We start from the raw sequence: 19,739 nt of genomic DNA, 5'->3' as shown, positions 1-19,739 counted from the left end.
CTTGAAAGTGAGCATGGATACCATAGGTGTCCCTACTCAGATAGCTACTGGAGCAGTACTGTTTCACTGTGTTCATTTGGTACACCCATTTCATAAAAATAACAAAATCCAAGAAATTACAAGGGCCAAAAGATTTTTCACATGCATGAGCCAACCATTCAACTTCAGCCTATTAGGGAATGTGGTCAGCACAAACGTGATAAGCCTCAAAAATTTAGAAATTTATAAATTAGAGCAGAAATTCTTCTGCCAAATTTTACTGGTTTAGAACCAAGAAAAACCCTTTGAGCAAAAAAATGTTTGGATGATTTGGTAAAAGTTGCCCCTTGTCCTTCAGCTTAGGGGGATAAAATAATAGTGATTTGCCAGGTATTTTTCAGCTGACAGCAAGCTTTTGAATACAACTGTTTTGTTTTCCCTATTTATGAAATTCCTCTCACAGTTGGAATAGATCTCTCTGCAGATTATGGGAAATGCCTGACTTGTTCTTCCTGGGAAGCACACCAGCTTCAATGATACCAGTGATGAAAAAAATTTCATTTTTACAGCTTGTGGTATAACCACAAAAGGAGAGATGGAGGCCTCTGAGGGGAGTAGGACCAAGTCAGCTTGCAGTGGATGAAACTCTCAGTGACATTGCTGTGGGTTCCTGCTTTTAGAAGTTCTCAGGACCAATATGATGGCTCCAGTAAGGGACTGCTGCCCTCAGCACCCCCAGGGACACCATGCAGCTGTCACAGACCCGCTGTGGGGGCAAATTCTGTCCCACTGTAGGAGCTCAGCTGAGCACTGGGCTCCCTGCACTGCCCAACACGCTCAGGAGAGCCAAACCTTTGGATGTCAGCTGCAGTGGGGTCAGTAGCTCTGTTGTTTTAAATTATCTTTTTCCACACAAGAGACCTGGAAAATCTGCTTTCATTCGGGAGCTACAGATATCTTACACAATTCCTGAGTTCTTTCAACCTTTAAGCTGTCCTATTCTATTCCAAGCTTCCCCCCTCTGCTCGTGCTCCTTCTCCCCCAGTTAATATGTTGCATTTTATTTCATGCTGTTACACCATTAGTGGAACCTAATCTCCTCTCTAAAGTAGACTATTAGTGTTTGGTTGGGGCCACTTATGAGGTCATATGCTCACACAGCACTTATCTGAAGTAAATGTCTTGTAGCTAATCAGGGAAAGGTAACATGCCATCACCCTGCCCACGGCTTCCCAGCACCCAAATTCCACTCATTTACAGTGAGAGAAACCCCAAGCAGCCCAAGGTTTGATTTTTCCTTTTACACGACAGAAGCCACAGCCCTTAAGTGACTAGGATGGAATGAGAAAGGAATAAACAATTAGACAGGGCTGCTGGAACAAATCCTCCTGTTTCATTTTTCTTCTTCACTTGTCTCAGCGGGAGTAGTTTTACCTCCTATTGACACCCATTGTGCTCTTGGCTGCTCACTATGATGCAGCTGTTTGCTTAATGCCTATCAACCCTCTCCCTTTTTACCATACAAAGGTGACTTGTTAATACAAATGTTGTTGAAACCCTAATAACAATGAGTCCCAGTTGTGATCAATGATATTGCACCTTGGCAAGGGAATGTATCAATGCGTATGGATTCATTTAAAAGTCATCTGCTCAAGGCTGCCGATTTTTTATTTTAAAAATCTCCACATAAGAAATACAACTGTTCTATCAGACTGACTTTTCTAACTCTACTGGGTGCAGTAACACAGTATTACAGTTCTGCTATTTCCTGTGATACCCACTTAGTCTCATATCTACCATTTTCTATCTGCCCCAGAGAGTACATTTAAACATAACATGAGTCTTCCAATGAAATCCTCAAATTCCAGTTATGCTCAGTCCTCTTAATAAGGTACTTTGATGCACCTGTTCCTCTCCAAAGGAACTTCCAAGGAAGCCATATGATTCCCAATGCCATTTTTTGCTTCATTATCAAAATCTCAGCACAAACCAAATGCTATCACCTCCTAAACACTAGCTGAATCATGTCTGGATTCACTGAGCAATGTGTTAATGTTATTTCAGAAAGTGTATTACCCTTTACAGCTGTGTGTATGAATGGCCACACCTCAAAATGCCACTGTGTTTAAAAGTAAATTTACCATTTTTAAAGATGACAAACTGGTTCTCCTTTCCTTTATGGCACCCTTGTATGGCTGTTGGTCTGGCCACATGGGTAGATGTATGCTAGTGCAAAGTGATACTGGATTAAAAGATCAGGAATGATGAAATTGAATATAGATACCCATATATGTAACTGACAGGGTGCATAATCCATGGAGAAGTGTTGTTTTCAGATGGGAAACAAGCTTGAGTGAACCTCATTCCTCAAATATTCTCAGTTCTGGACCAGGGTATTCTAAGTCATTTCCTACTTAATCCACTCAGCCAGAGACATGATCATTGGACTATGTAAGGATCAGTTTGCCCTAGAGAATAAAAGCTTTTGGTGTTCAAAACATGAAAGCTGAATCATTCAGAATCTGAGCTACACTGCTATTGTAATTCTGAGTAGAGGAACCATGTAACACAGCTGCTTTATGCTTTGAAAACTGTTTCCAGTGTTCCAGTGTCATATATTCCTCCAGATCTTTACACTCTCACATGAAACTAATCAACATTACAAATTGAAATTAATCTAGCAAACACACTGTTTCTCATTAAAAAATTATTAGGTTCCATTACACTGTTTTAAAAATCCACAGAGGGATTAGCTAGAATTTTGACAAGTGTCAACCCCAAAAGCAGGAATAGCTGCTAATGCCTGATTTATAAGTCTTCAGATTTTGTACCTCTGTATTGGGAACAATAGAGTCTTTTTTGGACCTTTGGTTTGTGCTAGGACTCTGAGTCACTGAATATTTTATGGTATTCAATGAACTACAGTATGAGTCATTCATGAGCTTTCAAGTATTTTTGGAATAGTGTTATTTTGCTTAAAATTGCAGAAAAATCGACCAGCAGAAGTGATAGAAAATGTACCACTGTAGATTTAATAAGATCACGTGGTGGAATCAGAGCATATACACATCAGCATAAAAATTAATTTAAGCAAAAATTAGGTCTACAAAGGAAATGAGGGATTCAACAATGAATTGTTAGAGAGTTATTGTATTCTGAACAGGACCCATTTTACTGGAGCTGTTCACGGTTGCCAAAAAGTTCTTGCCTCAGATGCTGTCCGTGCTTACAATACTTATTTCCATACTCTGCTGCAGTTTACCATTCCTACAGCATTCTGCAGACATGCAAGGTTTTCATGAGCACTAAATGATTGCAGAGCTTGATCACAGGGATATCAGACACTATTCAAAGGACATGACCAAAGCCAGTTTCCATTGGTGAGGTCAGTGAAGAAATAAATCCAATGAAAAGTCAGCCCCACTACAGTCTAGGACACAGACTATTCACACCACTCACAGTGTGAAAGAGTATTCCTACATTTACATAGGGATTTTGCTATTTTTTCTGGTGTGGGGAGGGTTTTTTGGTTTATTCATTTTAAATAGAGCCTAAACACACTGTATACTATAAGGAGTAACGCCAGTGTAAGGACCCGAATCACCAACATCACTGGGAGACAGGAAAAATAAGCCTAGCTTTTTACACAAAGCACATGAAGAGCAGTGGCAGAGCCCTGAGCTCACAACCTTGTGTTTGTGGGGACCATCCAGCAGCACTTTTCACACAGGTTCAAACTAAATGATATTTAGTCATGGTTCTCCTGTGCAGAGATCAGTTTTGGCTTTCTAGCAAGGCTGAATTAAAGCCATTTGGAGAAATAATGGGAAGGATTGTGTCAAAATCTGGAAGTTTTTCCTCATTGAGAGCCAAAGCTCTTGTGTCACAAGACTGCCTGAAAGAGAAAATTTTCTTGGATGCATGACTGTGTTGACACTCTTATTCTTGCTTGAGAGTGGCTTTTCATGGTTTTTTTGAAAACCCTTACTAAGCAGTATAAAGTCAAATAAGAATGGGCTCATGGGGCTTATTTGGATGGAACTAATGAATTTACACTTTAGTGAATTCTGAACAAACCTTCCCAGAATACACGAGATGTCAGCCAGGGAGAAATTCACCATTTCTCAAACATTTGTTGTCAATGGGACATCAAATGGAAGGCCATCCCAAACTGCTCCTGCAAAGGGAGCAAGAGGTAACTGTGGAGCTGGTTCCAAATGTCCTTCACTGTTCCCAAGCCTCTGAGCAATTATGGGGTGAGGGATCTGCATGTTCTAGAGTGATGCTATGAAAGAGTCACATCCAGCCTGTCCCAGATGACTTTGACAGCCTTTCCTAGTGCATAACTCCCAATCTGCTGCTGCTGAGTGCCATGCAAGGGCAGGACCTCTCTTCCCACAGAGTTCATCATCTGCTGCATGCAGACCACAGAGTTCAGCTGCTTGTTCATGACTCTCCTAAAACAGGAGGGTAATAGGTATTAGGTGTTAGGAATAGAGTATTAGGGATTATTAATAGATATTATAGTACTAGCAGGGCACTCCAGAAAAATATTTGATCAGAATGCTATGGTTGGTCAAAGAAATATTTCATATAAAATATTTAGAATAGGTCCCCTGTTGACTTGAGAGGAAGCAGGCTATGGGTAAGTTCTCAGCTGGCCATGGAACTAATGCACTGAACTATTCCAAGTAGAATGTGTGCCCATCATCCTTGGTCTGATATGGTGGGAACAGCAGGGAGTGCAAACAAGGTGTATTTGTAAGTAAAAGGTGACATGGCAATCACTATACAAACTGATTTTTTAAATGAAAAAACATTTGAGAGCTCCAATCATCTTCATACAGAAAAATTACCTTTGGGAAAATAGTTTCTGCAGACAGCTTCAGTATTTAACTGATAAAAAAACTGAGGGAAAGGGTTTGTCTGTCACTATAAAATCTGCAAGACTAAATTGTTGCTTGGACTTCAAACTGCTTCCTGTCATGCATGAATGACAGGTGCCACTTGCTGTAGTTCTCTATTCTCCTTTCTGAGGAATTTGAAGTCTGCTCCTCCAAAGAAAGAGCTGACTGCCCACTCACATTCTCAGCTACAATAAGTAGAACTTCTACAAACTTCCTTGCCACAGTTCTTGTTTGGAGGTTAATTCTCCCAAGTTTTAGAAAAATGGCTGATTAAAAATGAAGAGATAAAGGATAGCTGGGAGCTACTGTTTGTCATGCTGCCCTATCAGAGGACAGTGTGAGTTAAAACAGTTTTTCATAAAAAGGGAAAGGAAAAAAGAAAGGAGTGTGTATCACTGAAAGACAAAGGAGAAATCTTTTATTAACATTTTGGAAGAAAGGCTGCCTATATTTCTGCTGACATTTTTTCTCTGAGCAGAGCTAACAAAACAGCATTTGTCTCGGTCAGCCTAGTCTATCATGTAATTGTATCATTCAAGCTTGTTTCAGGTATGGGCTGCTTTTCCATTAATTATATTCCATGCACATGTATACATATCAGAGCTGTTGGGATGTCTATTTCTATTAGTTTAACAAGCCCTGGTATTAATGAGATTGCTCTATAATTGAACCTTTTCATGGGTCCCTTGGTGATGAAATTATGTTAATCTGAATCTGCAACCACAAGGCATCCATCATACTTGATCAAATAGTAAACATCAACAGTGATATGCTGGGAGTGTAAATGTGCCGTTAATTATTACATAAATGAACAAGCCCCATTATTTCATCTTTATATTCATGCAACTTAATAAAATGGGTGAAGACAGCGTGTATCAGTCCTCCACTATGTGGCAGCATGGGCCAGTTAACAGCAGCATGAGCTTGTAAATATTGTTGTACCTTGAGGCCTGATACACTGTGTGTATAAAAGAGGAAAGAAGGGGGATGTATTTCATCTCCCTGGGTCACTTTTGTGGGAAACAATTATACTGATCAACTACATACCTTTAAAAGGGAAATACATCTGATTTCCCTACTGCTATAATTGTTTGGTTTTCAAATCTGTGTGGATCATGGATCATTAAGGGTTTTAAGTGAGAGATATATCTCAGAATGTCTGAAGTGGAATGATCTACATCAACTTCAGAAAATGTTTGTAAACTTAAGCAGATAAGGTTTGCTGTACCTACACTTGTAAAAATAAATGGACTTGCAGGATGCCTGTGCTGCTGCAGGCATCATTTCTCACTGACTGCTACATCACACTAAAGAAAAGAAGGAAGAATTTCAGGCTGCTGTTAATAATAATATGAGAAGGACCAGAATTGCCACATAGCAAGCATAAAAAATATAATTTTTTGTCAATGTTTCTTATTAGGTGCACTGTACCTTATAACTATCTGAGCAAGTACTACATCTCCATGCAAGTTGCTTTTATTTTTGTCTTCACGTGTACAGAGGTAAACAGAAATTAAAAGAAGATGTTATTTGTTTTGTTAGCATTTTAGTCTGACAAATCTCAACCCCAATATTTATCCAGTGACTAGAATATTCTTCCAGTTTCTGTTGAGGGAAAATTACTTTATCAGAGATCTTATGAATATGAAAAGCAAGATATGTGCTTCACTGATGTGAAATATATAGGTGCCAGATGTCACTGACTAATTTCTAAAAAAAAAAAGATTAGTTCTCCTTTCTGAACATGTTTCACTAAGTTCTATACAGGAGTATCTTGTGCTGATGAAATTAAATCTACTTTTTGACCTAGTTTGACTCATGCTTTGCCTCTACCTTTTCAATAATTAACAGAACTACTTTAAACATATTTGTGGAAAAAAGCCATCAAGTTATACATTCAATTAATATAAAAATATAGGGATTTATATTATGACTTTTTGTAGGAAAAACATAGAATTCATTAGAGGAGCATTTGAAAATGAACTCAATAACTTTGAGACATAGCTCAAAATAAGTTCCCTGGATTGGTGCAGTCCTGGGGCAATGTAACACATAGAGCTGCAAGCTGCTCACTCCAAGCTGATTCTGCTGCTGCTAAAATCAAGATAAAGGCCTTTGTGACAGGGTCTGTTCCTGTATTTATGTCACCTCTATAGGCAAGTGAACTACAAAACCCAAGGCTGATTTAAAAAAAAGCAAGCAAACAAGCAAACAAACAAAAAAAACTCCAAACAAACAAACCAACCAAAAAAATCCCCAAAACTTTAATACATTTCTAAAAATATTCTCACTGGGTGAAGTGCTGATGTTTTTGTGTCAATAATGGCATAGAAACAAAAAGGAAGGGAGAGGGGCGCTGCTCTGAGCTCCCAGGCTTTCATGTATTTATCCACATCCTGTTAATGACATTTTGCATTACTGATACAGTTTGCCCTGAGTTTCCTTTACCAAAATTGAATTGTTTTGAGATATATACCAATCATGGTGAGAGCTTCATACTACGGAATCAGCATCTCAAACAGTACCAAGGCACATTCAGTCTTGCAATTTCTTCCCTTCTCAACACTTTTCAGTGGAACTACAGAGGGCTGTTTGTTCAGCACTCCTTCAGAACGCGCCACGTTCTGGGGCTGCTCCCCTTATTTACACCTCACCACTGCTCATTTCAGCAGCCTGACTCCATTTCAAACAGGACTAGAGCTAGGCACTAAGAGATTGTTTCCATCCTTCCTTTTTTTGTTGTTTTTGACAGCATTGCCTAACGCTCTGGTTTCCCTCAGATGTACTTTTGCAGCTCTCCTGCTGAACCAGCAGCCTCTCCTCCTGAATTTCCCCATGCCAGCCACACCGGGCTCACCCTGCCCTGTGACACCACCTGTGAGCCTTAGAGCAGCCCACAAAGCCCTGCCACTCCCAAAGATCAGCCACCAAAATGGCAAGGCACCTGGAGAACTGGAGAGAGGTGAAGGAGGCGGGTATCCTCACCCAGAAACCACCCCAACAGCAAACAGGGAGTAAAACCACCTCAGGTTAGTGGGAATGTGTGGATGTGACCATGGGAAGGGGTTTAATCTCCCTTTGTACAGCTGTGACTGAGGAATGCTGGCATCTGCAGAGGCAGGTGCTGTTCCTTGGCATGTCCCTGAGTCTGCAGAGGCTTGTGCTGAATCCCAAACCTGCTCCCTGCCTTCAGTGGGGTCACAGCACAACCACCCCAGGGACACTGGGACTGAGGCCCTTGGAAACCACCCCTGCAGGAACAGCTCTCCAGCCTTTGCCTTCTGTGTCACCTGAGCTTGTCTAGCCTCGTGCTCCACTTACTGACTTTGATTTTTATTTATTTTTAGACTGAAGATTCCTTAATTCATGCATATATATAAAATAATTCTCTAGATTTCTGTAATGAAAGCTTTAATAACAGTAACTTATTATAGGTATTGTATGAGACAAAAGCATGGAACAGCTTTTCCCAATGACAGAAGATTACTGAAAATTTGTACCACTATTTATAATTATATCTGATTTTGTTAAATAGAGATAGGACAGCAAAACAGCACACTAAAGATCTTTTGTTCATGGCATTTTAAAAATCAAAACTATTCCTACAGTTCCTAATTTATAGTCATCAACAGAAATCTATCCTTTCTTCAGTTTTATTTCTGTAAAATGCCCTTGTTGCATATCTTTATATATCTTTTAGTAACTATTTCCACTCTCTGTCCAAGCAACATCAGCAAACTACACCCAAGATCCTATTGCCCTTGATCTCTTAAAATTTGGCAAAAGAATTCAAGCAGTCTCAAACTATGAATTTTTCCATTGAAACCGGAAAACCATAAACCTAATTTCCATTTTATTATTATTATTATTATTATTATTATTATTATTATTATTATTATTATTAACCATTCCAGTTTGTAATCTTGAAATCACGTTTCTTTTGACTAGATATTTTTACCAGGGGGTTGATTAATTCCTTGGCTCTCCTGTTCTAGAAGTCACATCTCTTAAGATTTCTCTCCCATAGCAGTGATCCTTTCCTATGTGAGACCATTCATTTTCAAATCATGAATGAGAGTGAAACAATTAAAGCCACTAAATTAGACTTCAATCCTTTTACCTTCTATCCATTCAGACTTTCCTCAATAAGTTATTATCTGCTATTCTAATTTCCCAGTCATGCAAGTCTGCCCACTGGGATCTGATAGCAAATTTAGTCAAATTTATTATTAACAAGTATCTCTAATCCTTAATTGTTTGCTAGAAATTCAGAATTGTTCCTTATTTGTGTATTCAAAATTGCATCATAATTTGTGTATGATACTTGCTTGGTTTCCCTGCTGACGAGTTTGTTAATTTGAATGTAAATTAAGAACGACCACAGAACACAATGTTCCTCATTTCAAGTGTATTCCTACCTAAATCAATTCCCTTGTGTCCAGGATACCCCTCTGTACTATTAAAATCAATATAGTCCTGATTTTTTCTTGGTGGGAGTTCCCAAACCACGCAAACAAACAAGTACAACCAGGAAAGGACAGTGCTAAAACTTAAAGCCAACTAAGGTTAAGTAATCAGTGCAGATTTGCCAAAGTTCTTATCATTCAGAAACTCTCACTTGGGTATTGCAGGGCCAAAATTCAGATCTCTCTGGGTATTCTGTTTCTGACTAATTTATCTCAAAAAACTCATGACAAACACCCAAAACAATTGTACCCAGATTTGAAATTTTTAGTCAAGATGTGGGAATTTTACTCCACTTAGCATTATTTTCTAGACAATCGTGGATCCATTGGATTATTAGCTGGAAAGAAGCACTGGAAGGGTCACTCCAAGCTCCCACTCAGGCAAGGGCTGCTGGCAGCACTGAACAGCCACATCCTTCTGCAGCTGACTCTTGTACACCTGCACAGATGTCTGGCCAACCTGGAATGCCACTGCTCATGGTAAAAATGAGGATTCAGAACATATTTCAATGATCTGTGAAGATCAGAGATTTACAGGTGGTCTTGAAAGCTGAATGTTCACCTTATCTAGATGTGGATGGGCATATCATGGGTACAGGCATCACAAAAATGTGATCCATGTCAGCATTCACAGCAGTGCACAGCCTTGCTCTGCAGAGCAACAACAAGGTGAACATTCAAGGTACTCACAGTCTGGTGATTATTATTCCAAAACTCCTGGAGGAGATTTACTTTTGTACCCTTCCTAATGTTTTGTGCCTGTCAATACCTGTCACCCACCTTTTTCTGGATGAATACTCCTCCATCAGTACAACTGAGACAAATGAAATGCCTGTGGATATTCACATGCATTAAATAGCTATACATGCTCAGAATCACTAAGGGATGAGAGGACTGGCCAACCAGAGTAAAGCATGGAAATGGGAATCTTACATGAAGTGGTGATACCATTGTTTCACTGATATTTCAGAGGGAAAGCTGCTAAAAGTCTAGCTGAAGAATTCTAGCTTTCAACACCAATCTCTCAGAGAACACACACATATATATATATGTTATACATATATGTGTTTGTGTGTGCTTTGTCTTCCTTGTATTTACAGAAATAAAGTAATTTTCTTTCAGATCAGCCATAGTAACCTCACTGTGCCTGCAGGACTCTGATCAGGAAGCAAATGATGTAGTTTCAAGAACTTGTGTCATTACTGTAGCGCACAGAGTCGAAAGACGGACTGCAGCATTTTCCCAGGAGGTGTGTACTCAACTCTGCCCACAGACTGACCAGCTGCAATGCTTTCAGCATCTCCCTTTGAAGGGGGAAGGAAGGATAATACATTACCCCCAGATAAGGGTTGTACAGACATCACAGCCTAGAATTAAGAGTTCCAAGCTAGAATTGAAGTGGTAGCACTCTAACTGCTATGACACAGATATCAGCACTGTGTTGGGCAACTAAGGAAACCATGAGCCTCAACAGGTTTGCAGTGGAAAATTACAACTTCCCCCTGCTGAGCAGAAGCTTCATAAAGATGATACTCAAGGTGCACAAGGCAGTCCAACAATCAAAGGCGGCCTGTCAGAATGCTGGCACTTGCGAAACATCACCACAGCACCTGCAGAGGCTGGAAGCTGCTACATTCAGGCAGTCTCCAGAGAAGATTTCAAATTCTAAATGTCAAAGTTATAGCTGTAGAAAGTGAATGGAAATCCCTGGCAGAAAGGTGGGCAGAACTGCAGGGAGCACGGGGGCTTGGGTAGGAGATGGCTGTGTGAAATCAGCTTAGTGTTTGGGAATTATCAGACTGCTTTGGAGTGGGCATTGAGGAACTCCAGGAGACGCTGAGCTTGCCATGGACCAGCCTCCTGCCCCAGAAGAATACCTTAAATAGATTTCAGACTGGAAACACCCTCGGGACTGTATAAATACACCTACCCCCATTACAAGACTGTCTACTTAATGCCCACAATCAGCATAACTTCTATTAGGCAGCAGAATCTGCAGTTCTCACATATGCAAGTAAAGGTCTTACTGCACTAATGACCATTTCCAGCTACATTTGGCAAAATCTGCTTCTGAACAAGTGCTTCACTTACAGCCTTCCTTAAAGAACCTGCTCCCTTTTCCAAAACACTTGGTGGAAAAAAAAATTGTAGACAATCCCAACCTTTGAAATCCTAAACTGCTGCATGTTCAGAACTGAATCTGTTCTCTATTAATCCTTGAGCACTTCACTCACTTTTCTTCCCTTTCTACCTGCATCTAAGGTTTTGAAACTTTTACTGCAATCATTTAATGAGACTTCCTATATAGTAAATGCTAAATGGTGATAGGTTAAATAAGGCCAGTGACAGCTATTGCTCTGCAAAAAGATTCTATGTATGTGCAGATGGAGCCAGGTACCAGGGAAAATGGCTGATGGTGAGATGGTATCAGCTAATTCTTGGCTCCATCCTTTGGAAGAACACAGGTTTAGAAAATGATTCATTGTGTAGTTTTAAAGATCACTTCCCTTCCACACTTTCTTCATCTTGTAAATTTGTGTTTCCACCTTTCCTTGCTCAAAATAATGCAGAATTTCTTAATTTCATACAAGGAAAACTATAGCTTCCCTTAAGACTAGCTCAAATTTGCAAATCTCAGGAAACAGTTAAATTCAAGGTTATATCCCACTATTAGGTTACAGAATTACTCTGTGCATTAAAGCAGCTATGGCTGCATAACCTCAGTGTGTTTACCATGGAAATGGCTATGTGAAAAAGCATTATGCCTTCTTCAACAAGTCATACAGAATCTCTGAATTACTACTCTACAATTCTCTTAGTTTTTACAAAACATACACTGGTAACTTTTACCTGACAGGCCACAGAGACAATAGTTTTTCAGGGTAAATGAGTCAGTGTTTGCTGGACAGATTTTGTCACTATACACTGGATATAGATTGTGTGTGAAAGGGGGTAAACTGAAATCTAATTAGATTTCATTTTAAGTCTAGCTGCTGCAATTATGACTTCTGAATAAAAGTGGTTGTTATTTAGCAGGGTAGCCTAAGCAATGCACATAATTATTATAATTATTAGGTACCTAATGATATCTAATAGGAGTCAGCATTGTAAATAAATGCTGTAGACTGTTCAGCAGGGTGGCCTGCACTTTGCAGAAAACTAAATAACAAAGGTTAATAAATATGTTTACAGATGATTGTTTTACAGGAACCCTGGGCAGCACTATCTGTTGGAGATTAGCTACATTAGAATTCAACAGACCAGAAAACATCCAGAATAATAGTCTTGGTACCGGCTTATAGATGCAGTGTATTAAAATAGCCAAACCAAAATCCTTCTCTTTCCAAATCCTGTCTCTCAAGTATAAGTTACACTGGGGTTTTTTGTTTGTTTTTCTGTTTTTAATAAGATCACATAGTGGGAAAAATTCAACTTAATGTGATAAATCAGCAAATATGAAATCAATCAGCAAATTCAACTTAATATCATAAATCAGCAAATATGAACTCAATCAGCCTTTCGGTTTTTCTGTTCCAAGCCTTTTTTTTCACTCTCAGAATTTAAGAATATAAAATGGATACTGCTATTTGAAGTGTGAATTACAATAGCTGCAGATGCTGCCTAACCCCTATTTGCACTATATTAGCAGAAGAATTGTATTTATGTAATGAAGACAATGTCCACTGCTGATATAGATGACACATTAAAGATTTAAAATTGCATGTGTTTGCAAAGTGCATTTCAGAACCTTCAATTTCCAAAGTCCATTGTGCATTCAATTATCTTCCCACCCAGGCAAACTAGGGAGAGACTAATCAAGCATAATGTCCTCACATACTTCCCAGTATGCCTTCCTCAGAGAGGGCAAAGGGCACTGTCAGACCAGGATTGCAGCTTGCTCTGCCATGGGAAACACTGGTATGATTTACAGTTTATAGTCTCCATCCCTAAATGTGGCCATTAGTAACAGTAAGCCTAGCTACAAAATAAGCATTTGTTATTTAATGTTTTCCCACATGACTTTTGAGATAATTTAATGTTTATAAATTATTTTGGTAGTGGTTGGTTAGCTTCCAGAAAACAAACAAACAAACAAAAATCTAAAAATAAAAAAAAAACAAACAAAACAAAACAAAAGAAAAAACACCAGCCTAGGGTAAATATTCCATTAATGTATTTATGGCTCTTGCATTGATCTGACTGTAAATATTTGTTTTTTGAATAACAACCATATTTGCTGCTGCAAATGAAGGCAAAGGGTGTGCATCTCTCACATGCTAGCAGATGGGTTATTAACTGATTTCTCCCCTGGAATAAAAGGGTATGATCCAGACAGTCACCTAATTGCCTCCTGAACTGGAGGTGTTTAGGCTGAGAACTTTCCTGGCTGGCCACTCACCCACTCACCTGTGTGCTGAGACTGCTCACATTAAACTCTCACTGCCAGGAGAATGAGCACATTCCACACTTCTCTCTCACATACACCAAGCCCTGGCACTGTCGGATCACAGGATAGCTTGGGCTGGAAGGGACCTCACAGATCACCTCGTCCCAACCCCCTGCCATGGCCAGGGGCACCTTCCTCTAGACCAGATTTCTCCATCCAACCAGTCCTTGAACACCTCCAGGGATGGGGCATCCACACCTTCTCTGGGCAACCTGTGCCAGGGCCTCACCACTGCTGGAGTGAACAATTTCTTCTTTATCTAATCCAAATCTACCCTCTTTCAGTACAATTTATCTTCCCAAGCCCAAATTCACTACTGTTCTGGATACATCCATCAGTGCAGCCAGGATTTGGTAAGATCCTACTAAAGAAAACTTCTACTTTCCATGCAAATTAACTCCGTTTGTCCAATTACCATCTTTGACAACTCTCTCCCTGACTCCAGACTTTCCTGAATACCTCATTTTCTTCTACCTGCAGGACTATTGCAATGCTTTCTCCTCAAGGGGTTTCCTCAACAAGTCAAAGAGTAACTGCTTGGCACTTATTATCAGGGGAGGAGGAAATTCATGTAAGGTCCTGCAGATGACTTAATCTTGTACACCCGGAAGAACAAGATCTCTGGGACACTTGAACAGAAGGGTCAAGGTAAAAATCATCCCTGCTGATGTATGTGCCCTTTCCTCTACTCAGGTAGTGAAAAGCAGAGCAGCTGAGGAGTTTTATCCCCCTGTGTAACTTCATACACAAAACGTAAATGCATAACCAGGAACAGCACAACATGTGCCTCTGAACATGGTCCTTTAAATATGTAAAGCATCTCATCAATAATAATAATGAAATACTGCCTTTAACCTAAGTTGGGTTTGTCAGAATCTACCAAAAGTGCAGCTGTCACAGTAAAAGTAATTGGTCAATGGAACATTATTTTATGATATTGAAAAAAGGTAGCAATGCTTTTGGAACAAAAAAGAGCTTTCAATACAGGAATAATGTGAAATTATGAAGTTGGTTCAGCTCAGAAAAAACATAATTTTTAATCACAGTATTTTGTAAGCCACAAATGGAATTCATTTTCACAATTCATGAATTAAAGATATGCTTTGAAATTGAGTTCAGCATCCTAAAAGCATATATTACATATCTATACAGCAAACTTGGGCACTAATGTAAACCAAGTTCTATTTACATTTTGATTGCTACCTCATATCTATCAATTAATGTACTGTATTCATAAAACACAACCTTCAATACCCAGCTGATGTGAAGAACTTCCATATGTATTTCAGCCTCAGCCTCTGAAGACTACTTTGTTGGTAATGCTATGTGTGAAGATAAGTACTCTACTTGTGTTTTTATCTATCCAAAATTTATTTATCTCAAGTTCTCTCAACCCATTATTCTTAGGAAAATTTCATGCCTTAAAAAATACAGCCTAACAGCATTAAAGCAACAAACAGCAGGATTTTGTGTACATGTTAAGAGAACTGTAACAAATTGCATTTGAACTATTTAAACCTTTTCTTTCACAGAACCCAGTAATAGTTTTGATTCAGAGAATGACATTTTCCTCATTTAAAACAAAAACAAGGACCAAACCTAATTTTCCATTGGCTTTAACAGGAGTTTTTGATATGCACAGCCAACAGACCTGGTCTACCTGTTAGGCTCTGGCAATAAGAATACAGGGGAGGTCAGAGTGCCTCTTCACTCAGTGAATAAAGCAGCCTGTGAGAGATGCCCAACCCCACTTCTTTTTACACCCATGTGATTCAACAGCATTGTGAAGGTGAACAAGGGGGCTGAACTGGTGTTACTGTGCCTGTGGCTGACCTGCAGAAAAAGGCAGAATATCCCCCAAGTGATAGATTTGATTAGATAGACAACAAGTTGAACATTCAGACAGAACGAAAGAATCACTAAAAATCGCATAGGTTATCTCTGTTTGTAAATACAAAATGCACATACAAACCATGAATGCTATGGGACTAAACCCACTCCTCTCTCTCTCACTCACTCAAATCAGCACTCTCAGTAACCTGAATCCAGTTTATTGATTCCTCTGGCTGCTGGGAAGGAGGAGGTGCTTACACTGAAAGAAATGGCTCAGCATGTCAGAGAAGGGCCTTTCAGAACACACCACAGCCCAGTGCATCAAACTTCTCTAAAGCAAGAGAGATTATTTGTCTCAAGCAGGTTGAGTGCTGGTTGCATCCTGTGTTCAAACCCCTGGAGAGGCACCATGTGTCCCCCTCTGGAGGCAGATGTTTGTCAGGCATGGCCCCATGAGCTGTTTGGGCAGATCAGAGGCTGTGCAGAGCACAGCACGAGTGTGAGGGGAGGAATAGGAACTGGAATAGAAAGGATGGCTCCATCAGGGCTCAGCACAATAAAGCAGGGTTGGGACAGGCACACAGGCAGTGCAGCTGGCAGAGCCAGAGATCCCTGGTGTGCACACAGGCTGGTGAGAAGCTTTGTGCCATGGCAGAGGGTCAGTGCCCACCAGGGAGGATTTCATGGCTCGGCCACAGGAGCTCTTAAAGGATTGGGTTGCAGCATCCCACGTGAAAAGATCTCCTGCAGTGATCTTTGCCAGTTCATTTCAAATCTGGCCCCTATCAGTGCTATCAGTCATGCTGGATGGGAGTCACAGTTTATTCAGGTAACTGAAGCCTGTTGGTTTTTACTGCAGTCCCAAGGGCTGCCCCTCAAGGGGGAACTCTGGCACACAGGATTGGGAAGCTGCACTTGGGAGCTTTTTCCTCAGAGCTTTCTGCACATTTTCCAGTTTTCTGTGTAGCTGGCACACCAGTGTAGGTGCTCCCCAGGCAAGGGAACCTCCTCACTCTGTGCCTCAGCTCTGCTCTGGGAGGCTCAGGGTGAGCATCACTTCATTACAACATGCTAACACTGACATGTTGTCATCGTGCCTAGAAAGAGATGGTTCCAGGAGAAGGAAGGTTTATCACTACATGAAGCATTGGAAATTACAATGTTTAATCTGGCAGAAACCACTTTTCTGCAAATAGACTTCCAGAGTTGACTATGATGGTTTTTTTCTGACTCCTTTATTTTCATGCTCTGAAAGGCTTCTACCACAGTAAAAAAACAACAACATTGCAATCAGAACAAATCTGACACCAGGGATCTTAGTACCTCAGCAGACAGATGAATGACAATTTAGGCTATTTTTTTTTGCTAATATCATCTGTAGATGGTATTGTTATAAATCTTTTGGTGAGCCTTCCCCTTGAAAGAGAGGGAAAAGAGGACAACAACTAACTTTATCTGTTTAAAGGCTGCTCTTGGCAGCAGTTGGAAGATGTTCTTTAAGCACTATTCAGCTCATAACAATGTTTTTTTATTGGTTTTTTCCCCATCCTTTCAAAGCCCAAACCTTCAAAACAGTTGCTCAAGACATCTCAAACATATTCAGCTATTACATGCAAGTGGGTAATAAAGGGACAAGTTCCTGCAACTAAAGAAGATAAACAGCTTCACACATTGAAGTCTCAAGCATGTCTATATTCACCCTTTACAGAAACCATTGCCATTGATTCACTCTGTGAGATTTAGAAGGTTCCTTATGTTGTCTCCAAATTAGCAAAGATGCTAAAAGATGTGAGGAAATTTCTGTGGTTTTTGCATTTACTTCTGGTAAACAAAGATAAGAAAATAAATTTTAAAAAAATATAACATAGTGATCATTATGAAAGAGTTATCAGCTCTAGGCCCTCAGAATAAGTGGTAGGAGCTAATATATTCTTATAATCATATTCCAATATGATTATATTCCAATATAATTATATTGGAACAAGGCCTTTCAAGTACCTTCCCTTGACTGTGTATGGATTGAAAAATATAATTGTTTATTAAATCTCCTACAGAAGAAATTATTAAAAGAGTTTCTTTTGTGTAGATTTATTTATTTAGATAGAATCACAGAATAAATGGATTTTTATGATAAGTCTATGTTTGGGAGGATTATTTAAATTTGCTACACAAATATGACCTACATTTTCAAAAAAGCCAGTAATAATTTCTCAAGACTTTGATATTATCTGTGCTTGTCAATTTGTTGAGATTCAGGACAAAGGGCTTCTGAAATTTGACTTAAAAAATCAAGTTATGCACTTAATATTCATTAAAAAAACCTCAACCTTGTTATTTCTGGTGTTTATAATTTAAGATTATACAAAGACAGCTCACATGTCACTTCTCCATCAGCAATGAGTTTCCTTACTCTTTGAAATTGTCACCATGTACACACTTGAACAGTTTTTTGGTAACTTTCTAATGGAAAGGGAAAAATCAAGGAGCTTCATTACACAGTCCCTTTAGAGTAGAAACCTTCACCTTATGCGAAGGCCTATTTAAGGTGAAAGAAATTTTAAAAATTGCTTTGCAGTAAGAAGATACATTTTACTCTAGCAGAGCACTACTATTTTTCATAAATCAAATGTCTGTCATATAATAACATTTACAGGATGTATTAGAGAAACCATTTATGTGTTATATGAACTCAAAATTAAAACTAATTTGAATATCAGCTCTCAAACTTGGGAGTTCTAAGGTTTGTTTCAGGTTTTCATACTGATTTTGCTGCATTTCCAAGCTGGTGGGGAAAACATTGGATAGAATGGATTGTTAGTACATATTGAAAGAAGCAGAGCAATAATTGACAGTTACCCATGAGAATGGCCAAGCCAGACTGACAATCTAGACAACAAGAGGTCTGTGGTAAGAAAGGGAAAGAAGGACCTGGAGATATTTTCTAAAAGGAATTAAGAAGGTCACCAGGTAATCTTTTTTACAGCCTCTGAGCAGAGCATGGAATGCCTCTGATGAGAGCGTGGTGGACTGAACACAATATTCAGTATATTCAGATTCACCTGAGTCTGAATTCTTGCTCCTGCTGCAGACAGGGCAGTGAAACTCTCTGCTCATCCCCAGTGAGCAGCTACTGCTGCAGAAGTTTTGTGGGAAGCACAGAGCTCACAGCACTTCCAGCACAGTGAGAGGGTAAATTAACTGGCGCCCAGTGAGTGAAGAAGGGATTCTCACTGGGTATTGCAGAGCTACTATAATCAGCTATCAAAGAACATTTCTGCAGCACTAGAGTGGAACAAGGGTTGACTTAGGCTGTCCTCACTGCTGTGCCTCTCTCGGGGTGCATCAGATCAGAAATTTAGACATGAGAACTATCTATGCATCACATACATTAGCATCATAATTGCCACTGAAACTGAGTTCTCATTGTTCAGTTCAGCATAATAATTGCAATCTTGGAATCAGTCCAGATTCAGTACAGTTAGTTTATAAACAACATCCAATTAAACTCCTTGGAATATGTTCCCTATCAGTTTCTGAGAAACAGGTTAACAAGACACCTATTCTTTCATGAGCTGGAATTGTACAGTTTATCTACAATGTTTTAGTGATGTGTCCTGTAACATACCAGTGAGAACCAGGCCTAAAATCTTGCAAGAAATTAACTGTCCTATTGGAAATAACATGAGAGTTTAAAGTGCCCTGCAGCCAAATTGTGGCACTCAGATGACTGAAACACTGTGCATGAAACACTTTTGAAATGAGTATCCCTCGACAGTCACAACCTGGGGTGTTGCTCATTTCACCTGCAGGGAGAAAGGACAGATTCCCCCTCTGCAGAGGTGATGGAATTGGGAAAACCAAAGAGTTCTCAACATGCAGAAAGCCAACAGTATGGGCACAGGCAGAGGAGGATGTAAATTCCTGAATCTGTTCATGCGCTCCCTCCCTCCCACACTGCCAGGCCAGCTCTGCCCACCTGCTCACCATGTGGCTCTGGGGGAGCAGGGCTCTGCTCTCCCCCTGGCTTCACTGCACTCACACATTCACAGAGCAGCAGCCTGTGACAGATGATGCACTGAGATCAAGACACAGGAGGAAGATAACGTC

The 19,739-nt window shown here is 39.7% G+C and overlaps 1 long non-coding RNA gene across 1 annotated transcript in view; it reads right to left on the bottom strand.

Moving 5' to 3' along the window:
- Positions 1 to 4,053: 4,053 nt before the first annotated feature.
- Positions 4,054 to 19,739, bottom strand: part of LOC135452814 (uncharacterized) — a 47,907-nt gene continuing 32,221 nt past the window's right edge. The window contains exon 4 of the long non-coding RNA XR_010441702.1: positions 4,054 to 4,436. This is a non-coding gene — a long non-coding RNA (uncharacterized LOC135452814). The remainder of the gene's footprint in view (positions 4,437 to 19,739) is intronic.

This window comes from Zonotrichia leucophrys, chromosome 11 (genome assembly GCF_028769735.1).
Source record: "Zonotrichia leucophrys gambelii isolate GWCS_2022_RI chromosome 11, RI_Zleu_2.0, whole genome shotgun sequence".
Classification (NCBI taxonomy): Eukaryota; Metazoa; Chordata; class Aves; order Passeriformes; family Passerellidae; genus Zonotrichia; species Zonotrichia leucophrys.
This window is presented reverse-complemented; position numbering and strand designations above follow the sequence as displayed.